General features: G+C 45.4%; 1 long non-coding RNA gene and 6 other non-coding genes across 8 annotated transcripts in view; 1 reads left to right on the top strand and 6 right to left on the bottom strand.

The window, feature by feature from the left end:
* LOC148137832 (uncharacterized) overlaps positions 1-18,718 on the top strand; it is a 115,509-nt gene that overhangs the window by 43,279 nt on the left and 53,512 nt on the right. The window lies entirely within an intron of this gene.
* trnav-aac (transfer RNA valine (anticodon AAC)) lies at positions 1,224-1,296 on the bottom strand. Its single transcript has one exon. It is a non-coding gene; the product is annotated as a tRNA-Val (tRNA).
* On the bottom strand, positions 4,585-4,657 carry trnav-aac (transfer RNA valine (anticodon AAC)). Its single transcript has one exon. It is a non-coding gene; the product is annotated as a tRNA-Val (tRNA).
* trnav-aac (transfer RNA valine (anticodon AAC)) lies at positions 7,623-7,695 on the bottom strand. Its single transcript has one exon. It is a non-coding gene; the product is annotated as a tRNA-Val (tRNA).
* On the bottom strand, positions 10,654-10,726 carry trnav-aac (transfer RNA valine (anticodon AAC)). Its single transcript has one exon. It is a non-coding gene; the product is annotated as a tRNA-Val (tRNA).
* trnav-aac (transfer RNA valine (anticodon AAC)) lies at positions 13,684-13,756 on the bottom strand. The gene has a single exon. It is a non-coding gene; the product is annotated as a tRNA-Val (tRNA).
* On the bottom strand, positions 16,716-16,788 carry trnav-aac (transfer RNA valine (anticodon AAC)). Its single transcript has one exon. It is a non-coding gene; the product is annotated as a tRNA-Val (tRNA).

Here is an 18,718-nt window from a genome sequence, read left to right as displayed (position 1 = left end):
CATAGTTTCAGTCATTGTGTCTGTTTTTTTTTTCAGAATAAGAAACCCAAAGAATGTTCTCCACCCTAAAACCGGAGGTAACATGACGATCCGAGAACGACAGATCACATTGTGAGAATGCTCTGACCTCGGAGCCAGTTCTAGAAGCCACTTTCCTTGCCTTTTACCTTAACCGTGCAATGTGCTGCAGAGATGTTCACACCTGGACATGAGCCACATGGATACCAACTGCGTTGGAAACCTATGTGGGAATCGACGACAAGCGACTCAATAAATTTTGCTAAATTCCATGGTGCTTTTCAGAAATGCAGTTTCTGTTCACCTCAATCAAAACGGCAGTTTCTGAACATAGTAACAGAAGTCAAAAGGTAATTACCTCACCCCACCCTCACTCCGGAAGAGGTGCTAACTGCCCTTGAGTGCTCTTTGTTCTCGATGTGAAGAGCTTTCACGCCTGAGTCACCTTCACGTCTCTGGTTGCTGAGTGAATCACAAAGAAGGAATTTCACCAGAGCTGCAACTGCCTCACTTCTCCACTCGCCCTCCCCGTTTACATTTTCCTGCTCGTCAGTGATTTAAAGAAAACCAAATGGATGCGATGTCATTCTGTAGCCTCTCTGTCGATTCCACCGTTTCAGTTCCAACATGACTTAGATCTCGGGGCGGACCTCAATACTAGCGACGCTATGAATGCGCAAGTCGAAAGGTTCCTCTGAGAGTGCAATTTCTTTCATTGCTGTTGCTGATTGAATGAGCCACGAACGTGCGAATTGCTCCAAAACATGATTCAGGATATCAGGTGCCAATTCTCGCACGATGAATCACGATTGACAGCTTCCAAATGAGGTCTTTCTGAGACGACCTTGGGGTACATTTGACGGACAGACAAGTTCAGGAATTCGTGGTGCGCTGTGAGACCAGAGCATCTGCTTCTTTCCTGTCTTTGAACCGAGCCATCGGCGCAAGGAAGGCAAATGCGGAACTGCTTTTCGTGGAAGGATCAGAAGGCGGTAACTACATTCTCCAACAGAATGGCATATGATCAGAACCAGGTTGGAGAAAAACCTAACAACGCTTTGCACTGTAATTAAATGGAATTGCATTACATTTCACTACCAGAGCAGATTTGTTCAAGCAAATTCGAAGGCAGGTTTGCAGATGGGAAAGCATGCAAGAAAGCTCAGCTCTTGTCCATGTAAAAGGCTGCAGTTGAAGAACAAAACAGTTTCTGCCCAGTTTCGAACTGGGGACCTTTCGCGTGTTAGGCGAACGTGATGACCACTACACTACAGAAACGAGCCACTGCCGCCCGTGCTCCGGCTCAGTGGCGTCCAGCACTGAAAGTTGAATCCGTTCTACGTTTCACCTTTTTGTTTCCAATAGCTCGTTGTTGTCCAGCGTAATTGACATCTTGAAAACGTAAGAAAAAAGACACTTAAAATTGCTGACAAGATATAGATAAAGATGTCGTCGATGTTTGTACCGTGGGGCGAGATGGAATAGGCTGGTGGAATAAACTTTCCCTGCTGCGTAACAGCTGCGACATGACCTTATTGAAGGGTGGTAAACTGAGTATTTACGTGTTTTACCCAAGTTGGTGTGAGTTGAAAACTCGACAGCATAGCTTTAAGGTGAGTGGGCTGAAAGTGACAAAGGACTTGGGGCACATTTCCCAAAAAGAAGGTTGTGCGTGTTTGGAATGCTCTACCAGAGGAAGTGGAGGAGGCTATTACACTCAGAAAATTGCAAAGGTAATCGGGTGAGTTTCTGGATATGGTGCGTTGAGAGGGATTGGGGCCAAATGATGGGGAACGGGACTTGTTTAATTTTGGCTATGTGGTGAGCATGGACGAGGTCCACCGAAGTATCTTTTTCCACGATGTACCCCAATAACGTCATGTTGCTTCCACCGGCTTTAAAGGATTACTTTTTAGCGGAGTTTGCCATCGCAGTCTGTGGCACAATCATTTAGTCTGTTCGACTGCTCACGGGAAAGGTAGTATTGTGAAACACTGCAGAAACGAACGACTTCCTTACTTTAGCTCCGACTGACCATACTCTGTGAAATTTTCCCACATCCTCAGCTGAGGATTTTTGCTGCTGGAAGTTACCTCAGAAACTCTGTTAAATCGCAATGTATTGAGCGAATCGCAAAACAGAAAGCATTTAACACGGAACACAAACGAAACTGGCAATTTCAGACACAGAGATGCATGAATGCTAAATGTGATACAGTCCGAGGGCATGAGTCATAAAGTAATCTCACAACTAACAACAGGGCATTTCCAAACGACTCTTTCAAACATACTGCAGCCTTAGTGCACCACCACTTTCCAGACAATGCTGAAAAGAGAGAAAGAAAGAACATAATAAGAATTGGCCGGAAAAAGTGAATTTCACCAATTACAGTCTCGATTAGATTACCTTTCCCTTCCGATGTTTCCAGGACGGAAATGGAAGATATTCAATAAGGTATGACATCGAAATTCATTGGAACGATTTTCCCATTAGCTAGAAACCCAAATAACAACGAGTAGAGTCACCGTAGGACTTCGTTTCACAACAGCGATGAAATAACAGTCTCCATTCGGTTCCAGTAAAAGCTCAACTTGCCTGGGACGGCAGAACTGTTTGCGATTTTCCGCGCGGGAGGCGAACACGATCATGACAGTAGAGACATTTTGAAATATTTGGCAGTATCCCACACCACAGTTAATTCCCTGGGAAGCAAACCCATTTTACTTTTGTTTTCAACATCAATAGACAGTGGGCACCGAAACAGCATTTTAACAAGCTGCAGCGTTGGAGTTGATCAGCAGAAATGGAAGTGGTGGGATTCGAATCCACGCCCCTTTCGAGACTGGAACCTGGATCCAGCGCCTTAGACCGCTCGGCCACACTACCAGCCGGCCGCGCCGCCTCATTTTCATATATTTCCAATTGTGCTCCTGCATAACAACAGATGCAAAGTCACATGAAAAGGGTTCCATGATTCCTCTCGGACTCGCACAGCTGCTGGGATGTCCTCTCGGACTCGCACAGCTACAATGTCAATTTCGCAGCAGATATTGATAGCCCATCAGTCCAGTCAAAAATCAATGGTAAGCTGAGTCTATCTTCTCAGACTCTTTTCAGCTACAAATGTATCTGTGAGTGCGTGAGAATATGGGTTCGCTTATAATTTGGTCAAATAACCATGAGCTGCTTGACATTACTGCAATTTCGAATCTCGCTTTGCTAAATGATTTCACCCATTGCTCGAAACAGGACGACTTTCACGTTTACACGGAACATGAAACACACCGCACGACAGGGAAAATGCACAAACCTGAGCAGGCCGTAATCCACATCATACCGTGCAGCATAGTTTCAGTCGCTGTGTCTGTTTTTATTTCAGAATAAGAGTCCCAAAGAATGTTCTCCACCCTAAAACCGGAGGTAACATTACAATCCGAGAACGACAGATCACATTGTGGGAATGCTCTGACCTCGGAGCCAGTTCTAGAAGCCACTTTCCTTGCCTTTTACCTTAACCGTGCAATGTGCTGCAGAGATGTTCACACCTGGACATGAGCCACATGGATACCAACTGCGTTGGAAACCTATGTGGGAATCGACGACAAGCGACTCAATAAATTTTGCTAAATTCCATGGTGCTTTTTAGAAATGCAGTTTCTGTTCACCTCAATCAAAACGGCAGTTTCTGAACATAGTAACAGAAGTCAAAAGGTAATTACCTCACCCCACCCTCACTCCGGAAGAGGTGCTAACTGCCCTTGAGTGCTCTTTGTTCTCGATGTGAAGAGCTTTCACGCCTGAGTCACCTTCACGTCTCTGGTTGCTGAGTGAATCACAAAGAAGGAATTTCACCAGAGTTGCAACTGCCTCACTTCTCCACTCGCCCTCCCCGTTTACATTTTCCTGCTCGTCAGTGATTTAAAGAAAACCAAATGGATGCGATGTCATTCTGTAGCCTCTCTGTCGATTCCACCGTTTCAGTTCCAACATGACTTAGATCTCGGGGCGGACCTCAATACTAGCGACGCTATGAATGCGCAAGTCGAAAGGTTCCTCTGAGAGTGCAATTTCTTTCATTGCTGTTGCTGATTGAATGAGCCACGAACGTGCGAATTGCTCCAAAACATGATTCAGGATATCAGGTGCCAATTCCCGCACGATGAATCACGATTGACAGCTTCCAAATGAGGTCTTTCTGAGACGACCTTGGGGTACATTTGACGGACAGACAAGTTCAGGAATTCGTGGTGCGCTGTGACACCAGCGCATCAACTTCTTTCCTGTCTTTGAACCGAGCCGTCGGCGCAAGGAAGGCAAATGCGGTACTGCTTTTCGTGGAAGGATCAGAAGGCGGTAAGTACATTCTCCAACAGAATGGCATATGATCAGAACCATGTTGGAGAAAAACCTAACAACGCTTTGCACTGTAATTAAATGGAATTGCATTACCTTTCACTACCAGAGCAGATTTGTTCAAGCAAATTCGAAGGCAGGTTTGCAGATGGGAAAGCATGCAAGAAAGCTCAGCTCTTGTCCATGTAAAAGGCTGCAGTTGAAGAACAAAACAGTTTCTGCCCAGTTTCGAACTGGGGACCTTTCGCGTGTTAGGCGAACGTGATGACCACTACACTACAAAAACGAGCCACTGCCGTGCGTGCGCCGGCTCTGTGGCGTCCAGCACTGAAAATTGAATCCGTTCTACGTTTCACCTTTTTGTTTCCAACAGCTCGGAGGATTCTATTACACTCAGAAAATTGCAAAGGTAATCGGGTGAGTTTCTGGATATGGTGCGTTGAGAGGGATTGGGGCCAAATGCTGGGGAACGGGACTTGTTTAATTTTGTCTATGTGGTGAGCATGGACGAGGTCCACCGAAGTATCTTTTTCCACGATGTACCCCAATAACGTCATGTTGCTTCCACCGGCTTTAAAGGATTACTTTTTAGCGGAGTTTGCCATCGCAGTCTGTGGCACAATCATTTAGTCTGTTCGACTGCTCACGGGAAAGGTAGTATTGTGAAACACTGCAGAAACGAACGACTTCCTTAAATTAGCTCCGGCTGACCATACTCTGTGAAATTTTCCCAGATCCTCAGCTGAGGATTTTTGCTGCTGGAAGTTACCTCAGAAACTCTGTTAAATCGAAATGTATTGAGCGAATCGCAAAACAGAAAGCATTTAACACGGAACACAAACGAAACTGGCATTTTCAGAGACAGAGATGCATGAATGCTAAATGTGATACAGTCCGAGGGCATGAGTCATAAAGTAATCTCACAACTAACAACAGGGCATTTCCAAACGACTCTTTCAAACATACTGCAGCCTTAGTGCACCACCACTTTCCAGACAATGCTGAAAAGAGAGAAAGAAAGAACATAATAAGAATTGGCCGTAAAAAGTGAATTTCACCAATCACAGTCTCGATTAGATTACCTTTCCCTTCCCATATTTCCAGGACGGAAATGAAGGAAATGTGAGAAATTCAATAAGGTAGGACATCGAAATTCATTGGATCGATTTACCCATTAGCTAGAAACCCAAATAACAACGAGTAGAGTCACCGTAGGACTTCGTTTCACAACAGCGATGAAATAACAGTCTCCATTCGGTTCCAGTAAAAGCTCAACTTGCCTGGGACGGCAGAACTGTTTGCGATTTTCCGCGCGGGAGGCGAACACGGTCATGACAGTAGAGATATTTTGAATTATTTGGCAGTATCCCACACCACAGTTAATTCCCTGGGAAGCAAACCCATTTTACTTTTGTTTTCAACATCAATAGACAGTGGGCACCGAAACAGCATTTTAACAAGCTGCAGCGTTGGAGTTGATCAGCAGAAATGGCAGTGGTGGGATTAGAATCCACGCCGCTTTCGAGACTGGAACCTGGATCCAACGCCTTAGACCGCTCGGCCACACTACCAGCCGGCCGCACCGCCTCATTTTCTTGTATTTCCAATTGTCCTCCTGCATAACAACAGATGCAAAGTCACATGATAAGGGTTCCATGATTCCTCTCGGACTCGCACAGCTGCTGGGATGTCCTCTCGGACTCGCACAGCTACAATGTCAATTTCGCAGCAGATATTGATAGCCCATCAGTCCAGTCAAAAATCAATGGTAAGCTGAGTCTATCTTCTCAGACTCTTTTCAGCTACAAATGTATCTGTGAGTGCGTGAGAATATGGGTTCGCTTATGATTTGGTCAAATAACCATGAGCTGCTTGACATTACTGCAATTTCGAATCTCGCTTTGCTAAATGATTTCACCCATTGCTCGAAACAGGACGACTTTCACGTTTACACGGAACATGAAACACACCGCACGACAGGGAAAATGCACAAACCTGAGCAGGCCGTAATCCACATCATACCGTGCAGCATAGTTTCAGTCGCTGTGTCTGTTTTTATTTCAGAATAAGAGTCCCAAAGAATGTTCTCCACCCTAAAACCGGAGGTAACATTACAATCCGAGAACGACAGATCACATTGTGGGAATGCTCTGACCTCGGAGCCAGTTCTAGAAGCCACTTTCCTTGCCTTTTACCTTAACCGTGCAATGTGCTGCAGAGATGTTCACACCTGGACATGAGCCACATGGATACCAACTGCGTTGGAAACCTATGTGGGAATCGACGACAAGCGACTCAATAAATTTTGCTAAATTCCATGGTGCTTTTTAGAAATGCAGTTTCTGTTCACCTCAATCAAAACGGCAGTTTCTGAACATAGTAACAGAAGTCAAAAGGTAATTACCTCACCCCACCCTCACTCCGGAAGAGCTGCTAACTGCCCTTGAGTGCTCTTTGTTCTCGATGTGAAGAGCTTTCACGCCTGAGTCACCTTCACGTCTCTGGTTGCTGAGTGAATCACAAAGAAGGAATTTCACCAGAGCTGCAACTGCCTCACTTCTCCACTCGCCCTCCCCGTTTACATTTTCCTGCTCGTCAGTGATTTAAAGAAAACCAAATGGATGCGATGTCATTCTGTAGCCTCTCTGTCGATTCCACCGTTTCAGTTCCAACATGACTTAGATCTCGGGGCGGACCTTAATACTAGCGACGCTATGAATGCGCAAGTCGAAAGGTTCCTCTGAGAGTGCAATTTCTTTCATTGCTGTTGCTGATTGAATGAGCCACGAACGTGCGAATTGCTCCAAAACATGATTCAGGATATCTGGTGCCAATTCTCGCACGTTGAATCACGATTGACAGCTTCCAAATGAGGTCTTTCTGAGACGACCTTGGGGTACATTTGACAGACAGACAAGTTCAGGAATTCGTGGTGCGCTGTGACACCAGCGCATCAGCTTCTTTCCTGTCTTTGAACCGAGCCGTCGGCGCAAGGAAGGCAAATGCGGTACTGCTTTTCGTGGAAGGATCAGAAGGCGGTAACTACATTCTCCAACAGAATGGCATATGATCAGAACCAGGTTGGAGAAAAACCTAACAACGCTTTGCACTGTAATTAAATGGAATTGCATTACATTTCACTACCAGAGCAGATTTGTTCAAGCAAATTCGAAGGCAGGTTTGCAGATGGGAAAGCATGCAAGAAAGCTCAGCTCTTGTCCATGTAAAAGGCTGCAGTTGAAGAACAAAACAGTTTCTGCCCAGTTTCGAACTGGGGACCTTTCGCGTGTTAGGCGAACGTGATGACCACTACACTACAGAAACGAGCCACTGCCGCGCATGCTCCGGCTCAGTGGCGTCCAGCACTGACAGTTGAATCCGTTCTACGTTTCACCTTTTTGTTTCCAATAGCTCGGAGGAGGCTATTACACTCAGAAAATTGCAAAGGTAATCGGGTGAGTTTCTGGATATGGTGCGTTGAGAGGGTTTGGGGCCAAATGCTGGGGAACGGGACTTGTTTAGTTTTGGCTATTTGGTGAGCATGGACGAGGTCCACCGAAGTATCTTTTTCCACGATGTACCCCAATAACGTCATGTTGCTTCCACCGGCTTTAAAGGATTACTTGTTAGCGGAGTTTGCCATCGCAGTCTGTGGCACAATCATTTAGTCTGTTCGACTGCTCACGGGAAAGGTAGTATTGTGAAACACTGCAGAAACGAACGACTTCCTTACTTTAGCTCCGACTGACCATACTCTGTGAAATTTTCCCAGATCCTCAGCTGAGGATTTTTGCTGCTGGAAGTTACCTCAGAAACTCTGTTAAATCGAAATGTATTGAGCGAATCGCAAAACAGAAAGCATTTAACACGGAACACAAACGAAACTGGCATTTTCAGACACAGAGATGCATGAATGCTAAATGTGATACAGTCCGAGGGCATGAGTCATAAAGTAATCTCACAACTAACAACAGGGCATTTCCAAACGACTCTTTCAAACATACTGCAGCCTTAGTGCACCACCACTTTCCAGACAATGCTGAAAAGAGAGAAAGAAAGAACATAATAAGAATTGGCCGTAAAAAGTGAATTTCACCAATCACAGTCTCGATTAGATTACCTTTCCCTTCCGATGTTTCCAGGACGGAAATGGAAGATATTCAATAAGGTATGACATCGAAATGCATTGGGACGATTTTCCCATTAGCTAGAAACCCAAATAACCAACGAGTAGAGTCACCGTAGGACTTCGTTTCACAACAGCGATGAAATAACAGTCTCCATTCGGTTCCAGTAAAAGCTCAACTTGCCTGGGACGGCAGAACTGTTTGCGATTTTCCGCGCGGGAGGCGAACACGATCATGACAGTAGAGACATTTTGAAATATATGGCAGTATCCCACACCACAGTTAACTCCCTGGGAAGCAAACACATTTTACTTTTGTTTTCAAAATCAATAGACAGTGGGCAACGAAACAGCATTTTAACAAGCTGCAGCGTTGGAGTTGATCAGCAGAAATGGCAGTGGTGGGATTCGAATCCACGCCTCCTTCGAGACAGGAACCTGGATCCAGCGCCTTAGACCGCTCGGCCACACTACCAGACGGCAGCGCCGCCTCATTTTCTTGTATTTCCAATTGTCCTCCTGCATAACAACAGATGCAAAGTCACATGATAAGGGTTCCATGATTCCTCTCGGACTCGCACAGCTGCTGGGATGTCCTCTCGGACTCGCACAGCTACAATGTCAATTTCGCAGCAGATATTGATAGCCCATCAGTCCAGTCAAAAATCAATGGTAAGCTGAGTCTATCTTCTCAGACTCTTTTCAGCTACAAATGTATCTGTGAGTGCGTGAGAATATGGGTTCGCTTATGATTTGGTCAAATAACCATGAGCTGCTTGACATTACTGCAATTTCGAATCTCGCTTTGCTAAATGATTTCACCCATTGCTCGAAACAGGACGACTTTCACGTTTACACGGAACATGAAACACACCGGACGACAGGGAAAATGCACAAACCTGAGCAGGCCGTAATCCATATCATACCGTGCAGCATAGTTTCAGTCGCTGTGTCTGTTTTTTTTTTCAGAATAAGAGTCCCAAAGAATGTTCTCCACCCTAAAACCGGAGGTAACATTACAATCCGAGAACGACAGATCACATTGTGAGAATGCTCTGACCTCGGAGCCAGTTCTAGAAGCCACTTTCCTTGCCTTTTACCTTAACCGTGCAATGTGCTGCAGAGATGTTCACACCTGGACATGAGCCACATGGATACCAACTGCGTTGGAAACCTATGTGGGAATCGACGACAAGCGACTCAATAAATTTTGCTAAATTCCATGGTGCTTTTTAGAAATGCAGTTTCTGTTCACCTCAATCAAAACGGCAGTTTCTGAACATAGTAACAGAAGTCAAAAGGTAATTACCTCACCCCACCCTCACTCCGGAAGAGGTGCTAACTGCCCTTGAGTGCTTTTTGTTCTCGATGTGAAGAGCTTTCACGCCTGAGTCACCTTCACGTCTCTGGTTGCTGAGTGAATCACAAAGAAGGAATTTCACCAGAGCTGCAACTGCCTCACTTCTCCACTCGCCCTCCCCGTTTACATTTTCCTGCTCGTCAGTGATTTAAAGAAAACCAAATGGATGCGATGTCATTCTGTAGCCTCTCTGTCGATTCCACCGTTTCAGTTCCAACATGACTTAGATCTCGGGGCGGACCTTAATACTAGCGACGCTATGAATGCGCAAGTCGAAAGGTTCCTCTGAGAGTGCAATTTCTTTCATTGCTGTTGCTGATTGAATGAGCCACGAACGTGCGAATTGCTCCAAAACATGATTCAGGATATCTGGTGCCAATTCTCGCACGTTGAATCACGATTGACAGCTTCCAAATGAGGTCTTTCTGAGACGACATTGGGGTACACTTGACAGACAGACAAGTTCAGGAATTCGTGGTGCGCTGTGACACCAGCGCATCAGCTTCTTTCCTGTCTTTGAACCGAGCCGTCGGCGCAAGGAAGGCAAATGCGGTACTGCTTTTCGTGGAAGGATCAGAAGGCGGTAACTACATTCTCCAACAGAATGGCATATGATCAGAACCAGGTTGGAGAAAAACCTAACAACGCTTTGCACTGTAATTAAATGGAATTGCATTACATTTCACTACCAGAGCAGATTTGTTCAAGCAAATTCGAAGGCAGGTTTGCAGATGGGAAAGCATGCAAGAAAGCTCAGCTCTTGTCCATGTAAAAGGCTGCAGTTGAAGAACAAAACAGTTTCTGCCCAGTTTCGAACTGGGGACCTTCCGCGTGTTAGGCGAACGTGATGACCACTACACTACAGAAACGAGCCACTGCCGCGCGTGCTCCGGCTCACTGGCGTCCAGCACTGAAAGTTGAATCCGTTCTACGTTTCACCTTTTTGTTTCCAATAGCTCGGAGGAGGCTATTACACTCAGAAAATTGCAAAGGTAATCGGGTGAGTTTCTGGATATGGTGCGTTGAGAGGGTTTGGGGCCAAATGCTGGGGAACGGGACTTGTTTAGTTTTGGCTATGTGGTGAGCATGGACGAGGTCCACCGAAGTATCTTTTTCCACGATGTACCCCAATAACGTCATGTTGCTTCCACCGGCTTTAAAGGATTACTTTTTAGCGGAGTTTGCCATCGCAGTCAGTGGCACAATCATTTAGTCTGTTCGACTGCTCACGGGAAAGGTAGTATTGTGAAACACTGCAGAAACGAACGACTTCCTTACTTTAGCTCCGACTGACCATACTCTGTGAAATTTTCACAGATCCTCAGCTGAGGATTTTTGCTGCTGGAAGTTACCTCAGTAACTCTGTTAAATCGAAATGTATTGAGCGAATCGCAAAACAGAAAGCATTTAACACGGAACACAAACGAAACTGGCATTTTCAGACACAGAGATGCATGAATGCTAAATGTGATACAGTCCGAGGGCATGAGTCATAAAGTAATCTCACAACTAACAACAGGGCATTTCCAAACGACTCTTTCAAACATACTGCAGCCTTAGTGCACCACCACTTTCCAGACAATGCTGAAAAGAGAGAAAGAAAGAACATAATAAGAATTGGCCGTAAAAAGTGAATTTCACCAATCACAGTCTCGATTAGATTACCTTTCCCTTCCGATGTTTCCAGGACGGAAATGGAAGATATTCAATAAGGTATGACATCGAAATTCATTGGGACGATTTTCCCATTAGCTAGAAACCCAAATAACCAACGAGTAGAGTCACCGTAGGACTTCGTTTCACAACAGCGATGAAATAACAGTCTCCATTCGGTTCCAGTAAAAGCTCAACTTGCCTGGGACGGCAGAACTGTTTGCGATTTTCCGCGCGGGAGGCGAACACGATCATGACAGTAGAGACATTTTGAAATATATGGCAGTATCCCACACCACAGTTAACTCCCTGGGAAGCAAACACATTTTACTTTTGTTTTCAAAATCAATAGACAGTGGGCAACGAAACAGCATTTTAACAAGCTGCAGCGTTGGAGTTGATCAGCAGAAATGGCAGTGGTGGGATTCGAATCCACGCCTCTTTCGAGACAGGAATCTGGATCCAGCGCCTTAGACCGCTCGGCCACACTACCAGATGGCAGCGCCGCCTCATTTTCTTGTATTTCCAATTGTCCTCCTGCATAACAACAGATGCAAAGTCACATGATAAGGGTTCCATGATTCCTCTCGGACTCGCACAGCTGCTGGGATGTCCTCTCGGACTCGCACAGCTACAATGTCAATTTCGCAGCAGATATTGATAGCCCATCAGTCCAGTCAAAAATCAATGGTAAGCTGAGTCTATCTTCTCAGACTCTTTTCAGCTACAAATGTATCTGTGAGTGCGTGAGAATATGGGTTCGCTTATGATTTGGTCAAATAACCATGAGCTGCTTGACATTACTGCAATTTCGAATCTCGCTTTGCTAAATGATTTCACCCATTGCTCGAAACAGGACGACTTTCACGTTTACACGGAACATGAAACACACCGGACGACAGGGAAAATGCACAAACCTGAGCAGGCCGTAATCCACATCATACCGTGCAGCATAGTTTCAGTCGCTGTGTCTGTTTTTTTTTCAGAATAAGAGTCCCAAAGAATGTTCTCCACCCTAAAACCGGAGGTAACATTACAATCCGAGAACGACAGATCACATTGTGAGAATGCTCTGACCTCGGAGCCAGTTCTAGAAGCCACTTTCCTTGCCTTTTACCTTAACCGTGCAATATGCTGCAGAGATGTTCACACCTGGACATGAGCCACATGGATACCAACTGCGTTGGAAACCTATGTGGGAATCGACGACAAGCGACTCAATAAATTTTGCTAAATTCCATGGTGCTTTTTAGAAATGCAGTTTCTGTTCACCTCAATCAAAACGGCAGTTTCTGAACATAGTAACAGAAGTCAAAAGGTAATTACCTCACCCCACCCTCACTCCGGAAGAGCTGCTAACTGCCCTTGAGTGCTTTTTGTTCTCGATGTGAAGAGCTTTCACGCCTGAGTCACCTTCACGTCTCTGGTTGCTGAGTGAATCACAAAGAAGGAATTTCACCAGAGCTGCAACTGCCTCACTTCTCCACTCGCCCTCCCCGTTTACATTTTCCTGCTCGTCAGTGATTTAAAGAAAACCAAATGGATGCGATGTCATTCTGTAGCCTCTCTGTCGATTCCACCGTTTCAGTTCCAACATGACTTAGATCTCGGGGCGGACCTTAATACTAGCGACGCTATGAATGCGCAAGTCGAAAGGTTCCTCTGAGAGTGCAATTTCTTTCATTGCTGTTGCTGATTGAATGAGCCACGAACGTGCGAATTGCTCCAAAACATGATTCAGGATATCTGGTGCCAATTCTCGCACGTTGAATCACGATTGACAGCTTCCAAATGAGGTCTTTCTGAGACGAACTTGGGGTACATTTGACAGACAGACAAGTTCAGGAATTCGTGGTGCGCTGTGACACCAGCGCATCAGCTTCTTTCCTGTCTTTGAACCGAGCCGTCGGCGCAAGGAAGGCAAATGCGGTACTGCTTTTCGTGGAAGGATCAGAAGGCGGTAACTACATTCTCCAACAGAATGGCATATGATCAGAACCAGGTTGGAGAAAAACCTAACAACGCTTTGCACTGTAATTAAATGGAATTGCATTACATTTCACTACCAGAGCAGATTTGTTCAAGCAAATTCGAAGGCAGGTTTGCAGATGGGAAAGCATGCAAGAAAGCTCAGCTCTTGTCCATGTAAAAGGCTGCAGTTGAAGAACAAAACAGTTTCTGCCCAGTTTCGAACTGGGGACCTTTCGCGTGTTAGGCGAACGTGATGACCACTACACTACAGAAACGAGCCACTGCCGTGCGTGCTCCGGCTCACTGGCGTCCAGCACTGAAAGTTGAATCCGTTCTACGTTTCACCTTTTTGTTTCCAATAGCTCGGAGGAGGCTATTCCACTCAGAAAATTGCAAAGGTAATCGGGTGAGTTTCTGGATATGGTGCGTTGAGAGGGTTTGGGGCCAAATGCTGGGGAACGGGACTTGTTTAGTTTTGGCTATGTGGTGAGCATGGACGAGGTCCACCGAAGTATCTTTTTCCACGATGTACCCCAATAACGTCATGTTGCTTCCACCGGCTTTAAAGGATTACTTTTTAGCGGAGTTTGCCATCGCAGTCAGTGGCACAATCATTTAGTCTGTTCGACTGCTCACGGGAAAGGTAGTATTGTGAAACACTGCAGAAACGAACGACTTCCTTACTTTAGCTCCGACTGACCATACTCTGTGAAATTTTCCCAGATCCTCAGCTGAGGATTTTTGCTGCTGGAAGTTACCTCAGAAACTCTGTTAAATCGAAATGTATTGAGCGAATCGCAAAACAGAAAGCATTTAACACGGAACACAAACGAAACTGGCATTTTCAGACACAGAGATGCATGAATGCTAAATGTGATAAAGTCCGAGGGCATGAGTCATAAAGTAATCTCACAACTAACAACAGGGCATTTCCAAACGACTCTTTCAAACATACTGCAGCCTTAGTGCACCACCACTTTCCAGACAATGCTGAAAAGATAGAAAGAAAGAACATAATAAGAATTGGCCGTAAAAAGTGAATTTCACCAATCACAGTCTCGATTAGATTACCTTTCCCTTCCGATGTTTCCAGGACGGAAGTGGAAGATATTCAATAAGGTATGACATCGAAATTCATTGGGACGATTTTCCCATTAGCTAGAAACCCAAATAACCAACGAGTAGAGTCACCGTAGGACTTCGTTTCACAACAGCGATGAAATAACAGTCTCCATTCGGTTCCAGTAAAAGCTCAACTTGCCTGGGACGGCAGAACTGTTTGCGATTTTCCGCGCGGGAGGCGAACACGATCATGACAGTAGAGACATTTTGAAATATATGGCAGTATCCCACACCACAGTTAACTCCCTGGGAAGCAAACACATTTTACTTTTGTTTTCAAAATCAATAGACAGTGGGCAACGAAACAGCATTTTAACAAGCTGCAGCGTTGGAGTTGATCAGCAGAAATGGCAGTGGTGGGATTCGAATCCACGCCTCTTTCGAGACAGGAACCTGGATCCAGCGCCTTAGACCGCTCGGCCACACTACCAGACGGCAGCGCCGCCTCATTTTCTTGTATTTCCAATTGTCCTCCTGCATAACAACAGATGCAAAGTCACATGATAAGGGTTCCATGATTCCTCTCGGACTCGCACAGCTGCTGGGATGTCCTCTCGGACTCGCACAGCTACAATGTCAATTTCGCAGCAGATATTGATAGCCCATCAGTCCAGTCAAAAATCAATGGTAAGCTGAGTCTATCTTCTCAGACTCTTTTCAGCTACAAATGTATCTGTGAGTGCGTGAGAATATGGGTTCGCTTATGATTTGGTCAAATAACCATGAGCTGCTTGACATTACTGCAATTTCGAATCTCGCTTTGCTAAATGATTTCACCCATTGCTCGAAACAGGACGACTTTCACGTTTACACGGAACATGAAACACACCGGACGACAGGGAAAATGCACAAACCTGAGCAGGCCGTAATCCACATCATACCGTGCAGCATAGTTTCAGTCGCTGTGTCTGTTTTTTTTTTTCAGAATAAGAGTCCCAAAGAATGTTCTCCACCCTAAAACCGGAGGTAACATTACAATCCGAGAACGACAGATCACATTGTGAGAATGCTCTGACCTCGGAGCCAGTTCTAGAAGCCACTTTCCTTGCCTTTTACCTTAACCGTGCAATGTGCTGCAGAGATGTTCACACCTGGACATGAGCCACATGGATACCAACTGCGTTGGAAACCTATGTGGGAATCGACGACAAGCGACTCAATAAATTTTGCTAAATTCCATGGTGCTTTTTAGAAATGCAGTTTCTGTTCACCTCAATCAAAACGGCAGTTTCTGAACATAGTAACAGAAGTCAAAAGGTAATTACCTCACCCCACCCTCACTCCGGAAGAGCTGCTAACTGTCCTTGAGTGCTTTTTGTTCTCGATGTGAAGAGCTTTCACGCCTGAGTCACCTTCACGTCTCTGGTTGCTGAGTGAATCACAAAGAAGGAATTTCACCAGAGCTGCAACTGCCTCACTTCTCCACTCGCCCTCCCCGTTTACATTTTCCTGCTCGTCAGTGATTTAAAGAAAACCAAATGGATGCGATGTCATTCTGTAGCCTCTCTGTCGATTCCACCGTTTCAGTTCCAACATGACTTAGATCTCGGGGCGGACCTTAATACTAGCGACGCTATGAATGCGCAAGTCGAAAGATTCCTCTGAGAGTGCAATTTCTTTCATTGCTGTTGCTGATTGAATGAGCCACGAACGTGCGAATTGCTCCAAAATATGATTCAGGATATCTGGTGCCAATTCTCGCACGTTGAATCACGATTGACAGCTTCCAAATGAGGTCTTTCTGAGACGACCTTGGGGTACATTTGACAGACAGACAAGTTCAGGAATTCGTGGTGCGCTGTGACACCAGCGCATCAGCTTCTTTCCTGTCTTTGAACCGAGCCGTCGGCGCAAGGAAGGCAAATGCGGTACTGCTTTTCGTGGAAGGATCAGAAGGCGGTAACTACATTCTCCAACAGAATGGCATATGATCAGAACCAGGTTGGAGAAAAACCTAACAACGCTTTGCACTGTAATTAAATGGAATTGCATTACCTTTCACTACCAGAGCAGATTTGTTCAAGCAAATTCGAAGGCAGGTTTGCAGATGGGAAAGCATGCAAGAAAGCTCAGCTCTTGTCCATGTAAAAGGCTGCAGTTGAAGAACAAAACAGTTCCTGCCCAGTTTCGAACTGGGGACCTTTCGCGTGTTAGGCGAACGTGATGACCACTACACTACAGAAACGAGCCACTGCCGTGCGTGCTCCGGCTCAGTGGCGTCCAGCACTGAAAGTTGAATCCGTTCTACGTTTCACCTTTTTGTTTCCAATAGCTCGGAGGAGGCTATTACACTCAGAAAATTGCAAAGGTAATCGGGTGAGTTTCTGGATATGGTGCGTTGAGAGGGTTTGGGGCCAAATGCTGGGGAACGGGACTTGTTTAGTTTTGGCTATGTGGTGAGCATGGACGAGGTCCACCGAAGTATCTTTTTCCACGATGTACCCCAATAACGTCATGTTGCTTCCACCGGCTTTAAAGGATTACTTTTTAGCGGAGTTTGCCATCGCAGTCAGTGGCACAATCATTTAGTCTGTTCGACTGCTCACGGGAAAGGTAGTATTGTGAAACACTGCAGAAACGAACGACTTCCTTACTTTAGCTCCGACTGACCATACTCTGTGAAATTTTCCCAGATCCTCAGCTGAGGATTTTTGCTGCTGGAAGTTACCTCAGAAACTCTGTTAAATCGAAATGTATTGAGCGAATCGCAAAACAGAAAGCATTTAACACGGAACACAAACGAAACTGGCATTTTCAGACACAGAGATGCATGAATGCTAAATGTGATACAGTCCGAGGGCATGAGTCATAAAGTAATCTCACAACTAACAACAGGGCATTTCCAAACGACTCTTTCAAACATACTGCAGCCTTAGTGCACCACCACTTTCCAGACAATGCTGAAAAGAGAGAAAGAAAGAACATAATAAGAATTGGCCGTAAAAAGTGAATTTCACCAATCACAGTCTCGATTAGATTACCTTTCCCTTCCGATGTTTCCAGGACGGAAATGGAAGATATTCAATAAGGTATGACATCGAAATTCATTGGAACGATTTTCCCATTAGCTAGAAACCCAAATAACCAACGAGTAGAGTCACCGTAGGACTTCGTTTCACAACAGCGATGAAATAACAGTCTCCATTCGGTTCCAGTAAAAGCTCAACTTGCCTGGGACGGCAGAACTGTTTGCGATTTTCCGCGCGGGAGGCGAACACGATCATGACAGTAGAGACATTTTGAAATATATGGCAGTATCCCACACCAAAGTTAACTCCCTGGGAAGCAAACACATTTTACTTTTGTTTTCAAAATCAATAGACAGTGGGCAACGAAACAGCATTTTAACAAGCTGCAGCGTTGGAGTTGATCAGCAGAAATGGCAGTGGTGGGATTCGAATCCACGCCTCTTTCGAGACAGGAACCTGGATCCAGCGCCTTAGACCGCTCGGCCACACTACCAGACGGTCAGCGCCGCCTCATTTTCTTGTATTTCCAATTGTCCTCCTGCATAACAACAGATGCAAAGTCACATGATAAGGGTTCCATGATTCCTCTCGGACTCGCACAGCTGCTGGGATGTCCTCTCGGACTCGCACAGCTACAATGTCAATTTCGCAGCAGATATTGATAGCCCATCAGTCCAGTCAAAAATCAATGGTAAGCTGAGTCTATCTTCTCAGACTCTTTTCAGCTACAAATGTATCTGTGAGTGCGTGAGAATATGGGTTCGCTTATGATTTGGTCAAATAACCATGAGCTGCTTGACATTACTGCAATTTCGAATCTCGCTTTGCTAAATGATTTCACCCATTGCTCGAAACAGGACGACTTTCACGTTTACACGGAACATGAAACACACCGGACGACAGGGAAAATGCACAAACCTGAGCAGGCCGTAATCCACATCATACCGTGCAGCATAGTTTCAGTCGCTGTGTCTGTTTTTTTTTTTCAGAATAAGAGTCCCAAAGAATGTTCTCCACCCTAAAACCGGAGGTAACATTACAATCCGAGAACGACAGATCACATTGTGAGAATGCTCTGACCTCGGAGCCAGTTCTAGAAGCCACTTTCCTTGCCTTTTACCTTAACCGTGCAATGTGCTGCAGAGA

The sequence above is a fragment of the Chiloscyllium plagiosum genome, unplaced genomic scaffold, assembly GCF_037043375.1.
Source record: "Chiloscyllium plagiosum isolate Xiang-an unplaced genomic scaffold, Cpla_swu_hap1 HiC_scaffold_42, whole genome shotgun sequence".
Taxonomy (NCBI): Eukaryota; Metazoa; Chordata; class Chondrichthyes; order Orectolobiformes; family Hemiscylliidae; genus Chiloscyllium; species Chiloscyllium plagiosum.
This window is presented reverse-complemented; position numbering and strand designations above follow the sequence as displayed.